The following is a 16,997-nucleotide window of genomic DNA, read 5'->3' as shown; positions in this document are numbered from 1 at the left end:
AATACTAAAATAAAAATCTTGTTCTGTCCCAGCTTCCTCTCCTCGTCACGCCGTTTTATATATTTCGTCTTCATCGGGATCACAGTCACGTTCGGGAATATCTGTCACAATCGGGATATTTTCATTTTTCTTAATTCATATTTAATTTTTTTTTTTTTTTCATTATCATATTATTATAGTTATTCTTTATGTTGAATTTATTATTCTATGTATCATGGATCTATCTTCTGAAGTCAACCAGTTCTTTATTTCCTTCTTGAATTTCTTTATGTTCCTTAGTTCTCTTATTTCCGTAGGCACGTTTGGGTACAATCTAGAAGCTAGGTATGTGCAACTTCTCTGTCCTATTCTTTTTTCTGCCCTCTGTCTTTTATAGTTGACGTTTCTTGTTCTGGTCAGGTAGTTGTGTTCTTTGATGACTAATTTTATCTTCTTCTGTTTGATATTTACTATAATTTTATTGGCATAGATTTGCCTTATATCCAATGCTTTTGATAATTCGTATATCTGTCTACTAGGGAATGTGAACTTCTTTCCATACATTATTTTTAAAATATGTTTTTGCAAGACATCTATGCTTCTTTTATGACAATCCAAGACACCTCCCCATCCTATGATCCCATATGAGAGTTGTGATTGTACTAGGGCGTCATAAAGTATTTGGAGATGTCTTGTGGATTGGATATCTTTTCGTATTAATCTGAATCTGTATGCAATTCCTCTAAGCTTTCTAGTCAAATAATGCATATGTTGATCCCACTTCAAATGTTGGTCTATATAAACACCAAGATATTTCGTTGCATTTGTATTCACTATTTCCAACCTATCGTCGACTCGAAGGGTGCCCAAATTTGGAAGTCCAACTTTATTAGATGAAAAGGTTAGATATTGGGTCTTCTGTTGGTTTAAGGTGAGTTTACTTTGTTCGAACCATTTCTTTAGCATCCTCAAATCTATTATTGCTTTCTGTTTCAGATTTTCCCAAGATGTATCTTCGTACATTACAATCATATCGTCGGCAAAACTTATAATTTCTCCAGCAGATTTTTGTTGAAATATATCATTCAGATAAATCAGGAAAAAGAGAGGCCCGAGTACTGTTCCTTGCGGAACCCCATATTTAGGTATCTTTGTTCTACTAAATTTCCCATTTATTTTTGTAATCTGTTTTCTGCCTGAAAGAAAACTGCGGAATAAGGTGTTTATTTTTCCTCTAAAGCCATGATTTGAGAGTTTTTCTAATAATTTTTGATGGTCAACCGTATCGAAAGCCTTCGCCAGATCTATCACAACAGCTAGATTTGGAGTATTTTTATCTATGTTTTCATATAATTTTTCAGTCACTAATTTTATAGCATCTTCTGTTGAAATGCCCTGGCGAAACCCAAATTGACCGTTGGAAAGTATACTGTACTTATTCATAAAAGCAACCATTCGAACTTTAATTAACTTTTCAAATATTTTAGCTACATTGGATATAAGAGTAACTGGTCTGTAATTGTTAACTTGTGTTTTATCTCCGCCTTTGTGTAATGGTTTTATTATCCCTATTTTCAAAATGTCAGGAAAACACGCTTTTTCAAAACAATTGTTAACCAAATAGGCGATAGGTTCTGATATCTCAAGTCTCACTTCTTTCAAAACTTCCGAGCGAATTCCATCATGTCCAGTAGATTTTCTGGATTTGAGGCTACTTATAACTTTTTCTATTTCTTCTGAATCTGTGGGAAATAAAAAAAAAGATTCTTGTAAATGAATTTTTTCTTCTTTGAATTCTGCTGGTTCCGTTATTTCATTGGCGTATCTCTCTCCAATACCGCTAAAATAGTCATTAAATATATCGCTTATTTCTTGTTCATCTTCAACTACCCTATTTTCTCTTGTCCTTATGCATGTAATTTGTGTTTCCTTTTTCGAGGAATTTTGCACGTACCTCCACAAGGCTACAGTTTCGTTCTGGTTATCCTCGACACATTTCTCGAAATATTCTTGCTTAGCTCTCAATATTGTTTTACGTAATTGTTTTTTCATTTCCGAATATTTTATTTTAAGTTCTTCATTATTAGGATTCTTTTTGAGTTTGGCATACATATTTTGTTTTTCATTTATTGTTTTTAATATTTTCGGCGTAATCCATTCTTTTTTAATCTTCTCTTTATTTTTTATACGAATTTTGGTTGTATTCGTCTCTATTAAGTTTTTCAATATATTCAAGAAGTATTCAGTTCCATCATTGACATCTTCAATTTCATATAAATTCTGCCAATCTTCCCGACTTAGTGCATTCTTCAATTTAAGGTAATTTGTGTATTTTTTTTCGTTCTTTAATATAATATTTTTCCTTTTTATTTTCAGATCTACACTCAACAATATTGGATAATGATCCGTTATCAAATTATGAAGAACAATACCTTTGATGTCCGATTCTTCCTGTTGAAAACCCTTTACAAAAAAATGATCAAGACACGATTCACTTTCAGGTCGTGTATATTTATTTATATACGATGTGAAGCCAAAGAAGTTCAATATATTTTTGTACTCTTCTACTCTATGTTCATTCTCCAATAAATCAATATTTATATCTCCTGTGATAATGTGTTTTTTACAATGTTTTTTGTCTTCTAAGTAAAGCGCTAATTTTTCATTGAAATCAGTGATTACATATTTGGGTGACTTGTATATTGCAGTTAATCTAATTCTTTCATTGTTGTTCTGAATATTCAAATCTATAGCTGTTATTTCCCCCAGTTGTATGTTCTCATGTTCAAAATTTATATTTTCCCTCACATAAACGATTGTACCATCATTTCTATTGTATCTACCTTCATTATAGACATGCCGGTATCCATTTAATTTAAATAAATTTATGTCATCTACCACAAATGTTTCCGTCAGTATGATGATATCGAATGATATAGTTATCCCTTCTAGATATACTTGAAACTCTTCAAAATTCATTTGAATACTTCTTATATTCATCTGTAGTATATTAAACATTTCATTAATGTTCAATTTATTGACTTCATCAACTTTCTCGACGACGATAGTATTATAGTCGTCATTTCGATATTGTCTTATAAAAGGGTCCATTTTGATATCACAAATTCATCCGAATTTCAAAATTCAATTAGTCGTCCCAAAAAAAAAAGAAACAACAAAAAGTACAACAATTAAATCATTTTTTTTTCATTTTTTTCTTATTTCAATGTTTTTTATTTCAGTTTCTTGTTATTAATTTATTTATTTTTTTTTTTTTGCCCAATTTTTTTATTTGATTTTTTTTTTTTATTTATTTATTTTTTTTTATAATTATTATTTGTTTTATTTTGTAATATTTACTTACTGTTTTGGTCTGGCTAGTTTTTCCTCTCTGATGTGGACTTGTGTCTAAGAGTCATCCCCACAATCTTTTCTGGTTTAGAACTATTTTTGTTGAAAAATCCTTTTTTATGTGTGGGTAATCGAGGGGTATTGTGGAATTTCCTAGCTTCATTTATTTCTTCTTTTGCTGTTATTTCTCTTGGTACTTCTTTTGACATTGAAGTTGTCGGAATCTCCTCTCTCACATAATCACTTTCCGAATTTATACTCGGTGTATTTGGAGCACTCCTAGTTTTGTTTCGTTCGAGTCCGAATCTCTCTAATTCCTCCAAAGTGTATGCTTCTTCCCCAATTATTAGTTTATTGCTTTTTAAAAATGATCTCTCTGTATATTTTGTTCTAGCCTCTCGTAAAAAGGTCTTTAGCTTCTGTAGGTCCTGTCGTTGCCTCAGAGTTAGATCATTCGCAATAGCCACTCCTGTACCCTTAAGTTTTTTAATTCTTTCAAAAATTACTTTCTTACTCTGATAAGAGATAAATTCTATCTTAATTGGGCTATTGTCTTTCTTTCCTAATGTGTAATAATCATTTATCTCCTCCGGTTCGATCTGCACATCCAATGACATACCCCATGGAAACAAAATATAACTTCTCAGCTTGTAAAATCAAGAAGGTAAATGAAAAAATGCGCGGAATGATAAAACCAGAAACACCTATAACTCCAGATTATATTTCATGGTTCACAGAACAACTGTCAGACACAATCCTAGCACAAACTCCAAAAATCACAGTCGGATATCACAACCAGAAAATTCCACCATATATTTTGAGGCTTATAAAGATCAAAAAACAATTATATAGAGAAATTCGCGAAAATAGCGACCCCAACCTGAAAAGAAAATTTAATGCCCTAAATAAAGATATCCATAAACTCATAGGCAACTATCGATCTCATAAATATTTGGAGGCATGTAAGGAAATTGAATACCAGAAGGGAAGAACTTACTGGAGATCAATTAAAAAACTTTCAAAGTATAACTCGCACAAAATCACGGAACCAATTGAAGTTAATGGAAAACCAGTTACCAAAGATCAGGAAATCGCCGATGCCTTCTCAACCTACTTCCAGAAAATTTTTGAAGTATGTGAAGATCCGACATTCGAGGTCAACCACAGGGAACAAATTGAGGATTGGTACAAAAATATTTTTCCTACCCTAAGAATTGATGATGATATCACACCTATAGATCAAAATGAATACTTCGAAGCCCTAAATCATGGTAAAAACACTGCTCCAGAATATGACAATATTCCCAGAAGCATCCTAAAAAGGCTAGATCTATCAATACATCTTGAAATAATCCGAATCTACAACTATTGTATTCAGGAGTCTTGTTTTCACAAAATTTGGAAAAGGGGACTATTAATCACAATCTCTAAATCAAAGGCAGACACCAGGAGGCTCGAAAACTACAGACCAATAACCCTACTCCCAGTAATTGGAAAGAACCTTGAGAAAATAATCAAATCTAGGATGATGAAAATACTAAGCCACAAGATTCCCAATTTCCAATTTGGTTTCAAACAGAAAACATCGACTATCCACCCATTGATCATACTTACTCAAAATGTTCAGAGCAAGAGAAAACAGGGTCATCATTCTGCGGCAATATTTATGGACATACAAAAAGCTTTCGACAGCACTTGGCACTCAGGACTCATATACAAACTCCATAAGCTTGGATGCCCAGTATATATGCTGAGAATAATAAACGACTTCCTTAGCAATAGGTCTATACAAGTTAAAATAAAAAACGCATTGTCCAACGAATTCTCCCCAAAGCAAGGACTTCCGCAAGGCTCTCCACTGTCACCATACCTGTATAATTTATATTGCTCAGATATCAACGACACAGAACGCGCGACCAGGATGAGTTCATATATTTTACAGTTTGCCGATGATACCACCCTAATTGCGCACGGTAAAACTATATCGGACACGATGAAAAGACTGGAAGAGATCAAGGAGAAGATGACCCAATGGATGAACAAGTGGAGAATAAAAACAAACCCCAAGAAGACAAAATTTATTCTATTTTATCACAAGATCCACCATAACTCGCCCACAATTACTCTGGAAAATACTACATTGAAGCCTGTAACAAACTGTAGATACCTCGGCATGATAATTGATAGTAAACTCAACTTTAAGATGCACATCAACTCCACCAAACAAAACACTATCACGAGAGCCAGTCACTTCAGGTCACTCACTTATAAAGATCAAGGCATAGATACAAAAACAGCGTCAAACATCTACAAAATGATCTGCAGACCTCTTCTTGAATATGGCCATCAGATTCTAGGTTCATGCAACAAAACTACCATGAGAATTATTGAGGTGGCGGAACGAAACAGTCTACGGAAAATAACCAAGTTGAGACATCCCAACAATCCACTCCAAAATCCGTCCAACCAGTACTTATATCAAAAAACCCAAATAGAACCAATAGCCGACAGGATACATAGACTGAATAAGAAATTTATTAAACAACAACACAACCTAAATATAATTGAGCCACTTGTACATCAGATGTCCCCCCTGCAGGTCTCCAAAAGAAAACTACCTGAACTACCTCTATTCGAACACTTGCTGAACCAAAGATGAAGAACGCAACACACTCTCTTTTAATATACATACAATGAATTCACTCACCTCAAAAACTAAATTCTTTTTTTTTTTTTTTTAATTTACATTTTTATACTTTGTAAAATAAGACTTTGTATATGGGCAGGAAGACCTAGGTCGCTAGCCCTTTGAAACATTGTTTCAATAAAGTTTTTCTTCTCTCTCTCTCTATAATAACTCAACCGATGGACCAGAACTATTGATATTAGGTCTGCGCCAAAGACCTAATATCTATGCTACATTAGTGTTCTGTGGCTTCAGCTTTATGTCCAGCGTTTTGGTGGTCTTCCGGGTGGTTTCTTGTTATTCGATTTTCTATCTCTAGTGATTTTAGGGAGTCTGCCGGTAAACTTGAATCACAGATACTTCACCTATTCTTGGATCAAGGGTAGGGTGCGCCCTCTATAATATTCATTTTCTTGTATAGGGAAGATAATTGTTAATAGAAATAATTCGGGGTTGTTTCCGATATTTATTCAAGATAAGAATACGATGAACAATGGAAATAGTTTTTTTCTCAGTTTAATTGAAAATTCTCGTTAATTAGAAGCAACTCCAAATAATAGCAAAGTAATAGAAGATGAGTTCATTGTAATTTATGAATAATCATCCATTTTCCAAACAACAAGACAACAAGCAATTGGATAGACTACTTTCTATTTCGACATTTTAGGCCAGTAATCACAATGTTCAAACATGTTTACAACAAAAACTAGAACTCTGGAACAGAACTCTTATTTTATTATTTTTTTCTGGTGACATATTTCATGCCAAATGTATTTAATTGTAAATATGTGGTTTAAAGGATAAATATAACTATAATAATTATTATTATTATAACTCACTGAACACCAAAATATGAAAATTTAACCGTTAATGATTGCAGAAATGCATGCCATCAAAGCTTTGAAGTTGGTCGCTCGAAGATGAACTTGAATACAGACTTAATAAACTGTAAACCAGTTCACTGCTGTAAGCTTGAAGTGACTTATGGTGGGTTTATGGTCCATTCCTAAGAACTAAGGACTAAGAACTACGAACAAAGAACTAAACCTAAGAATTCAGTGGCGTTTATGCACTCTCTTGTTAGTTCTTAGTTATGGAATGCACACGTGCTCGAACTACTTTCTATTAGTTCTATACCTTGATGTTTGACATGGATATTGGTTGTGAAGAAATTGAATTTAATTTTTTCAAATACACCTAATACTTTTCATCGATAAACACGAATAACAGAACATAAAATGATAGAAACTGGTACTCGTTAATATTGAAATTCTATGCGGCGCACGCGCACTTCTATATTTTACCTGAGCCCTTAGTTCTTAGTTAAAATTTGGTCAACTTTTGGTGGGTTTATGCACCAGTCCTTAGAACTAAGACTAAACCTAAGAACTTAGACCTAAGGATTGAACGCTAACAAATCAATGAGGGCGTTTATGCACGTTTCCTAAGAACTAACACTAGCAGGCCAACTTTTAACTAAAAACTAAGGGCTCATGTAAAATATAGAAGTGCGCGTGCGCTGCATAGAATTTCAATATCAACGAGTACCAGTTTCTATCATTTTATGTTCTTAACTAAGAACTAACAAGAGAGTGCATAAACGCTACTGAATTCTTAGGTTTAGTTCTTAGTTATTAGGAATGGTGCATAAATCCACCATTTCTAGTGCTAGTGTTAGTTCTTAGTGCATAAACGCCTTCATTGATTTGTTAGCGTTCAATTCTTAGTTCTTAGGTTTAGTCTCAGTTCTTAGGAATGGTGCATAAAGGACACTTGATGAATGATCAATGAAACGGGTACGGTAAGATTGTTCAGACGGAAAATTCGAACTCGAATGCAGAGCCATCTTTGATATGAAAAATTGTTTATACGAAATTTTTGTATTTTTCTCCGTAGAATACGAATCTGAAAAAAAAATAGGGGCTCTCATTTGAAATTGCAGATGTACCCCCTACAAGGAGGAACTAAATGGAAGAGGTTCTGGTATAAGTGGCATTCCCCCTCAAAACCATTTATCTTTTATTCGAAACATTTTCCCATAAAATGTTTCCTTTTCGAGATTTTTGACTGATTCAACTCGAAAAAATCGACAGATATTTCATTATTATGAGATTTCTTCATTCGACTGGACTTATTTATGGCCGCAGCTCAAAATTGAAATAACAATATAAAACAATGCACCTTTTTTTAACGATGTAAGAGTAACAAAAGTACAAGATTCAATTGACAATTTAATATTCTAGAAATGTTTCTATCCGATACACATGAGGGTAGTGCAATCTTTAGTAAACCCCGTGGAATATTTTGGGGGACGGTATATTTCAAAGATACCAAAATAAAATAACAATTTATTGACACCTTATTGAAATGTTTTTATTATCATAAACATGAACTTTGTGAAATACGAGTACATCAATATCTTCAATGAATATTTATAATTCCGACTTGAACTGTAACCTCAAGATATGCTGTTGTTCCATTTTTATTAATCGAATTGTTGGTTCTTCAAATGTATAGTATTTGCACTTTTGTAGTGACACGCGACTAGTTTCAGAATAAGGAAGAGGTGAGATTATTTTCAAATTTGTATTAATCTTATTATTCGGGTAATTTCCCATTAATTCCTATGTATAATACAGAAATCAACCTTGAATCGAATATCTTGAACTATTATTGAATATCCGGAATTCATATCAATGATAGAGAGAATCAGTTGGTGTATTAATTTGAAATTATGATTTGTAAAGTTAGTAGTTGATTTTTTATTTCAATTTGATTGTTTCTTTTAAGTTCAATATACAAATATTCAATTTGCGCTATATATTTTACAGATAATTTAACATACACTCACCGCGATGGCCTTTTAGATATTTATGGAAAACTAATCATAATCTTTTGCTAAAAATCTGGATGTTGGGGTTTGAGACAATGATCTTTCGTCCAAAACTATTTTCAGATCCCTACAACTTCCGGTTATACCGGAAACAGACTACTACTTTCATAGTTCAAATGTCACACCCAGTAAATTATTGCATCATTAGAAAGATAGAATTTTTTATGACAATTTCATAAATATGCCATACCTCGGGTAAAAACCCAACAATTCATTAGTTCATGAGTTGATGGGATTCCTATGAAAAAAAATGGTGGCGACAAGGAATCACATTTTTTGAATATTTTGGCAGAAAAAGTATTTGAAAACAACTTCATTGTCGATTTTGCAAATACGTAGTATGATAAGACTGTTTGCGATTTGGACTAATAATGTGTAGCGGGTGTTTATCAGAAGATCATGTACAGGGTGGGCAAATTTCGATGTTTTAGCACTACAACTTTTAAACCAGAGGAGATAGACAAAATCTGATACCCCATTCTCGTTCTCTTTTTCTGAGAAACTAACAAGGGTAGTTTTCATTTTTGGCCACTTCTTTTGTTTTCGAGTTATAAGCGAAAATTGGAAAAATGGCGATATCGAAAAACATTTATATCTCCGCTAATACTGATGATAGAGCTCTGAAATTGTAACATTATACAGGCACTTTTTTATTTAGAATCCAGTGGCGTGCTCGTCTTTTCAAAAGGGTTTTTAATTACGAAGCTATGATCTAAAGTTATGTTTTTTTTTAAATGGTATCAATAGATTTCTGTGCCATTTTTTGAAAGCTTAATTTCTCCTGATTTCAAAAATATATAACATCGTAGGGTTTGCATCAAAATAAATAACAGAAAATGGTCAAAAACCTTTTTTTTACCGTCCCAATATTTCTATGGTTTCAACTGTTGATGAGTACAAAAAAATTGACCTTCTAAACAAGAGCAGTGTCCTTCTGGCAATCTGATAACTTCTATGCTTTTCACTCATTTCTACAAAATTCGAATCTAGATATATTTCAATGAATTATTTGAGAGTTAACGAGGAAGAACTTTAAATGAGGAAAAATTGCAATTTCTAACTGCGTGGAATAGTCTGTGGAATACCACAGAAAAAAATTAAAATTCGATGTTTCCATGAATAAAGACATTTCATGAATTGTTATTAAGATGCATAGAAATCCTAGTGTTTCTATATATATCTATATACTATATATTCTATATACTTATATCATGTGTTCATTTAAATTCGTGGTCAAAAATGCTGTGGAGAAATTAGAGTTTATTTTCTGTAATAACAAGTAGTGTCTAGATTGTAGCATATTATACTTCCCAACTTGGAAGTATAAACAAATGTTAATAATATGGCTACTTGTAATCACAGAAAATCAACTCGAATTTTTCCACAGCACTCTTGAGTCTTGACCACGAATTTAAATGAACCATAGAGTAATAAACATAGATACAGTAAATATACGCAATTTTTACCTGTTCCCAACATGGTTAGATTACGTTGTCGGATTGTGATATATTTTCAAATCCACAATTTTACTATATCATTTTGAATATACATATATTATATTGGATGAAAAATATTTGAATATTTGGAATCCGATATTCTTCCTAATTGTTGAATTTATAATAAGCAGAATATTTATTATTTTCTGTATCTATCTGCTGAAATCCAAGGTTTGGCAACTTTTGCCCTCCTAGTGTAATCGGTTGTTTCACGTCGTTTGGCGCGTTTGAAGTTTTCTGAATTTCTGATATATTTAGGTATTTATCTCAATATATTTTGAGTTAATATTAAACGTTGATTCACTATGGAACAAGAGAAGTGCGTTCTTTGTGGAGAAACTCGCGAATTCACTGATATGTTTTCGTTTCCACGCTCCTTATGTCAAATTTGATAGTTCATGTTGGGGACAAAATTTAATATGCTCCCTCTATCTATGTTTATTAGCTGAAAAATTTTCAACTGTCATGATATTCCATTCATTTCATCAAAAATTCCTTATGAACCGAATTTTAATTTATTGTGAAAGTTTTTAGTATCTCCAACATTATTTCATTTTTAAACGGTACCAGACAGATAGCGGGAATTCGAACAATTCTGAAGAAGCGCTACCTTACAGAACTCTGGTAACCAGAGCACCAAAGCATCCAGCATCATTGGTTTACCAAACGAGGTGTGGGCCAAGTGCCGTGAGAAATAATATTTCCCACAGTATGAGCATAGTATAAGGAAAGGATAGTAAGCCAACCGCCGTTTGACGGCAAGGAAATAGTCACCAGGGGTCGCTACTGTAGTTGGATTTCGTAACTACGTAAAGTGGAGAAGTAACTCAATAATAGATGGCACTGAATCATGAAAAAATCTAGAGATATCATTTCATGACGACTGAACGATTAGTGATTTCATGATAACTTGTAGCATTGTACTTGTTTATCACAAATACACGCCACTGGCGTAAATGCTTATTACAGAGCAGAAAAATTTCAAAATATAGAAATCTTCTGACCACTCCATTTCAAATATTTTAGTTCTTCAAAATAACACTAATTTTTTCAGAGGGCTCCACTTTACGGATCAATTTTTGACAGTAAAATTCGAGTTAAACGTGAGTACAACTAGATGGCGTTCAACATCAACAAAATCGAAAAAAGCACTACACTAGCTTACTATCCTTTCCTTATACTATGGTATGAGCAATACATGGTTTTGAAATTGAGTAAGCTATGAAGAATACGCTACTTTTCATAGCAGTTGTAGGAAAATATTATTTTCTTAGTCCGGACTTGCTTTATCGACAAGTTTTTAAAAGTAAATATTGGACAAACCATATTTTATTGGAGTAAATATAAAAAAGGTCTATATTTTTATAGGTATATGCCATTTTTAATTTTAGAAAATCTGGAAAACCCTTGAGATATTTCATCTTGAAAATTTTTCCAAAATACTTTAATTTCGTGTAGTGCAAATACTCACATTATCCCGGTATGCATAAAGAATCAGACGCATAAAATCGAATTTGAAAAAATCAAAATCATCATAGAAATAAAATCACCAATAGTCCAACGTTGTCAAATCTCACCTCCTACGCGGTCCATTATCACCATTTCGGCTGATAATTCATCATCTCAGACATTGCTGCGCCGGATGTATTGTGTGTTTTTTCTTCCTGTTGAAACTAAATTTCATTCGAATTATTATAATCACGTTTTGTGGCAACTAGCAGAGTGCTAAATGTTTCGGTAGGTCAATCTGTATCTGTAACACATCTTCCGTCATCATTAAAAAAATTAGGAGGGCTCTGAGGTCAAGTCAGGAACTCTCGAGTGCTCGTCAATCCTGCGCTGGACTAGTTTTCATTTTTTTGTTAAGGATTAATTCTAAAAATTTAAGTAAAATGAAACAAAAATGTGGAAGAATCATTGAAATATCTCTAGAAATGAAAAAGTTATGAGACTTTGAAGTTGCGCTTGGAAGAATAATTTCATAGTCTAGTGTGTGACGTCACGCCACTTACACGAGGCGACTGGTATTCGCAGAGTGCTTACGAATTCATTAGTGTAGTGCAATCACTTGTGTTGTTCGTGTCGTGTTTTTTTCGTTACACGTTACTACAAATATTGTAGTGTGCCTAAGTGTGCAAGCACGACAATTGAAAACCCCAATAAATTGTTTTTTCATGTACCAAATGACATGAATCAAAGGAAGAAGTGGTGCAAATTAATGAGGCGTGACTTAATTGGACCTAAAACTACTTCATATGTGTGTGAAGATCATTTTGATGTAAGTACCTATCAGTACCTACTAGATGTCTATTTCTGATAATAAAAATACTAAGGTGTAAGTTGGTTTGAAATAAGTTATTGAGTAAAAATAACTTTGTCCTTTCACGAAGCCTTCTTCCATTATGGTGACATAAAAACAAAACTCGAGTTAAAACTACACTGTACAACTACAAACGGCGCGAGAGCCTTGACGCGGCTAAGTATTTAAACGTAATTTATGGTGTAGCGATCACAGGCAAGTGGCGTGACGTCACAGACGAGTCGGAGACCAAAGACGTTCCGCGCTAAAATACGTTAATTTAAATAATCTATTTCTCAGTCATTTATTGATGGATTTTCAAAATTTTTTCACTGATTTATCAGTTTTGCTCTATATTTTAATTCTATCGTGTCAAATATAGTATTATCAACATCACTAACTTAGTTCATTTTCATTGCGCTCTTGGAGAACACTGAACTTTAAGTAGGTATATGTGGTCTACAAGGGCGCAAGAAGGAACCATTCTTTAAAAGCTCCTGCTTTAAGATTTTCTATTTTTTTATTATGCTTGAATTATCTGTGATTCTGCATATTACGCCATCCACCCAAAATATTACACCAAAGGACTAGGCAGCAGACTAATGGAAAATTGTTAATTTTTTGGACATTTTCGTATGTTGTAGAATATGGCCTCCTGAACAAAAAAATTAAGGACCCAACTCAATCATATGACTAGTTTTCAAAATATAGGTTGTCGAAGTTGGAAAATGGCATTTCTTCAAACTAGTATTTATCTTGGAAAAATATCTTGAATGAAACACTTTTGCGCGACAAATATTGTCTACTTAAAAGGTAATCATTTTATACTGGTTTTTAATGAAAATCATCGTTAGATACGGGGTGAGTCAAACATCATTCAAAATGAAATTCGTTTAGTTCATAATTCACCCTGTAAATAAAAAAGTCGTCCGTGGAATTTTCCAATTTTTTTGTAATTACTCTTAGTTCGAGTACAATATTATAATGTCAAACAGTATTGGCTTTGCTATGAGCAGTTTTTGAAATACCTACACAGGGTTGAAACAGGGTGTCCCGCGGAAAATACGACAAACGGATACCATGAATGAAGTTCGTCATGGAGGACTCGTATCAAGAGATTTCAATAGCCTGAGTGCCTTCGTTTGGGATATACAGATTATGAATCGAAAAATTTCAAATTTCGAAATTTTGTCACCATTTACTAAATCGCCTTCCTTCAATATTTCGGAAATTGAATAAATCAGATCTTGACAAGGAAAATTTCAGATTTCATGTATTTTTGAAAATATTGGATCAGACTGTACAGGGTGGGCAAATTTCGATGTTTTAGCACTACAACTTTTGAACCAGAGGAGATAGACAAAATCTGATACCCACTTCTCGATCTCTTTTTCTGAGAAACTAACAAGGGTAGTATTCATTTTTGGCTACCTTTTTTTGTTTTCGAGTTATAAGCGAAAATTGGAAAAATGGCGATATCGAAAAACATTTATATCTCCGCTAATACTGATGATAGAGCTCTGAAATTAAAACATTATACAGGCACTTTTTTACGTGGAATCCAGTGACGTGCTCGTCTTTTCAAAAGGGTTTCTAATTGCAAAGCTATGACCCAAAGTTATGTTTTTTCAAATGGGAACACTAGATTTTTATGTCATTTTCTGAAAGCTTGATTTTTCCTGATTTCAAAAATATATAACATCGTATGATTCGGATCAACATAAATAATAGAAAATGGCCAAAAACCTCTTTTCACCTAAGAGTCCCAATATTTCTATGGTTTCAACTGTTGATGAACACAGAAAAATTGAGCTTTCTATAACTGCTCTATAACAAGAGCAGTGTCCTTCCGTCAATCTGATTATTTTTATGCTTTTCACTTATTTGTACAAAATTCGAATCTAGATATGTTTTATAAATTTTTTATCTAAAAATTGATTTGGAAATAACGGAGAAACCACAAGATCGAATTTTTCAATCGAAAGAGTTGTATTGAGATGCATGTATCAGGAGATTATTTACATAGGTCTCCAGAATCAATACGCACAAGTACCAATCCATTTTAAACAGCATATGAAACAATGCATTATGATTGAACTCAACATTTTAATTACGAAAGGACAAACAAGAAATAATATTTAACCTAATAATGACAACAATTGCACAATGCACAGTCGACACCTCTTCTCGATATTTCAATAGATGAATATTTGAAACTGTAATCAAGCTACCTAGGAAACTTTTTCCAAGTTCGTTTATCTTTTCGAAACTATTTGTATAAAATAAATATAGATTCGAATCTTGTAGAAATAAGTGAAAAGCATAGAAATAATCAGATTGACGGAAGGACACTGCTCTTGTTATAGAAAGGCTCATCAACAGTTGAAACCATAGAAATATTGAGACTCTTAAGTGAAAAAAGGTTTTTGACCATTTTCTGTTATTTATTTTGATACGAATCATACGATGCTATATATTTTTGAAATCAGGAAAAATTAAGCTTTCAGAAAATAGCACAAAAATCTAGTGTTCCCATTTGAAAAAACATAACTTTGAGTCATAGCTTCGTAATTAAAAACCCTTTTGAAAATACGAGCACGCCACTGGATTCTACGTAAAAAAGTGCCTGTGAGATGTTACAATTTCAGAGCTCTATCATCAGTATTAGCGGAGATATAAATGTTTTTCGATATCGCCATTTTTCCAATTTTCGCTTATAACTCGAAAACAAAAGAAGGTGGCCAAAAATGAATACTACTCTTATTAGTTTCTCAGAAAAAGAGACCGAGAATGGGATATCAGATTTTGTTTATATCCACTGGTTTGAAAGTTGTAGTGCTAAAACATCGACATTTGCCCACCCTGTACAGTCTGATCCAATATTTTCAAAAATAGATGAAATCTGAAATTTTCCTTATCAAGATCTGATTCATTCAATTCCCGAAATATTGAAGGAAGGCGATTTAGTAAATGGTGACAAAACTCAGAAATTTGAAATTTTTCAATTCATGATCTGTATATCGAAGGCACTCAGGCTATTGAAATCTTTTGATACGAGTCCTCCATGATGAACTTCATTCATGGTATCCGTTTGTCGTTTTTTCCGCGGGGCACCCTGTTTCAAAATGGGATGCACTGTACAGTGCATCCCATTTTGGGTGAGACTGCCAGGTTTCTCACTTGTTATTTAAGATAGAGCCTTGCGATTTCCACGTTCCTGTCCTACTTTTTCGTGAAACTCATGTTGGTCTAATCAGATTTTGCATAACTGTTTCCGTTCAAGAGATACAGGGTCATTTTGGAAATTGATACTTTTCGGACCCCTCCTTTATCTCCGAAGTTATTAGAAATAATGCTGAGGTGAAAACTACGTCTGAATCAGAATTTTGCGTAGAATTCAGTGGCGTACTCAATTATTTTTTTCGGGGTATGGTTTTGAAGATTGTGACGGCGACTTTGTTCGGATTGATGATTGTTTACTATTTCTCTCCTATATTACCTCGGGCGCCAATTGCGATAGGTTTTATAAGGTCGCAATTCCTTACGTCGCTCACTATTATCGACCCTGGGTAGCTTTTAAACAGTTGGAGAAGGGTTCGATTCAATCTAAGGTAAGAGCGATTGACCAGTGGTGATTTATTTCGCTAAACGGCAGTAAATGTCTATGAGATAAATAAAAGACACCCTGACGAAACACACTATATTTAACAATATCCGTTCCCTTATGTACAACACCAAATTATATACAATACTATCCTATATATACAATAATGCAAAAGGCTACTAAACACCAAAAGCCAATATTTACAATGCAACACGGTACGGAACGAGAACTAAGCGAGGTGAGCAGGGGGCGTATATCAAGCAGCAGAAATGAGTAAGCAGTGAGCAAGCAAATTGAGCGATGATAAAAACGGTTAAGTGCGGACAAGCGTGGAAAGCATGCAGATTGGCGTGTGAAATGCAGTCTAATAAGTCAGATGTGACTACCTATCCTGTGTTCCGTACGGTCCGGTTCGATACCTCTTTATTAGAAACAGCAAGCCTGAACAATATCTTCGAATCAGGTCTTGCATCGGCGCATCCACCAAAAATTGATATTAAGTCAGACTGGGCAGGGTGACTCACCGAAATGACCACGGTGATCAGTGAATCGGAAATACGCGACCCCTCTCCACAAGATAAGGAATTCCGCCTGGTGGTCCCAAATAAGAGTTGCTCGCAATAAGGGACCCGACACACGGATTCCACTTGAGAAAGTTGGGTCTTAGAAACAGATTTCAATCAGGGTAT

At 33.6% G+C, this 16,997-nt stretch overlaps 1 protein-coding gene across 1 annotated transcript in view; it reads left to right on the top strand.

The window, feature by feature from the left end:
• Window positions 1–8,444: 8,444 nt before the first annotated feature.
• The window catches only part of LOC123681948, a 32,646-nt gene continuing 24,093 nt past the window's right edge, over window positions 8,445–16,997 (top strand). The window contains exon 1 of the mRNA XM_045620333.1: window positions 8,445–8,582. The gene's annotated coding sequence lies outside the window, so the exon portion shown is untranslated. The remainder of the gene's footprint in view (window positions 8,583–16,997) is intronic.

This window comes from Harmonia axyridis, chromosome 6, assembly GCF_914767665.1.
Source record: "Harmonia axyridis chromosome 6, icHarAxyr1.1, whole genome shotgun sequence".
Classification (NCBI taxonomy): Eukaryota; Metazoa; Arthropoda; class Insecta; order Coleoptera; family Coccinellidae; genus Harmonia; species Harmonia axyridis.
This window is presented reverse-complemented; position numbering and strand designations above follow the sequence as displayed.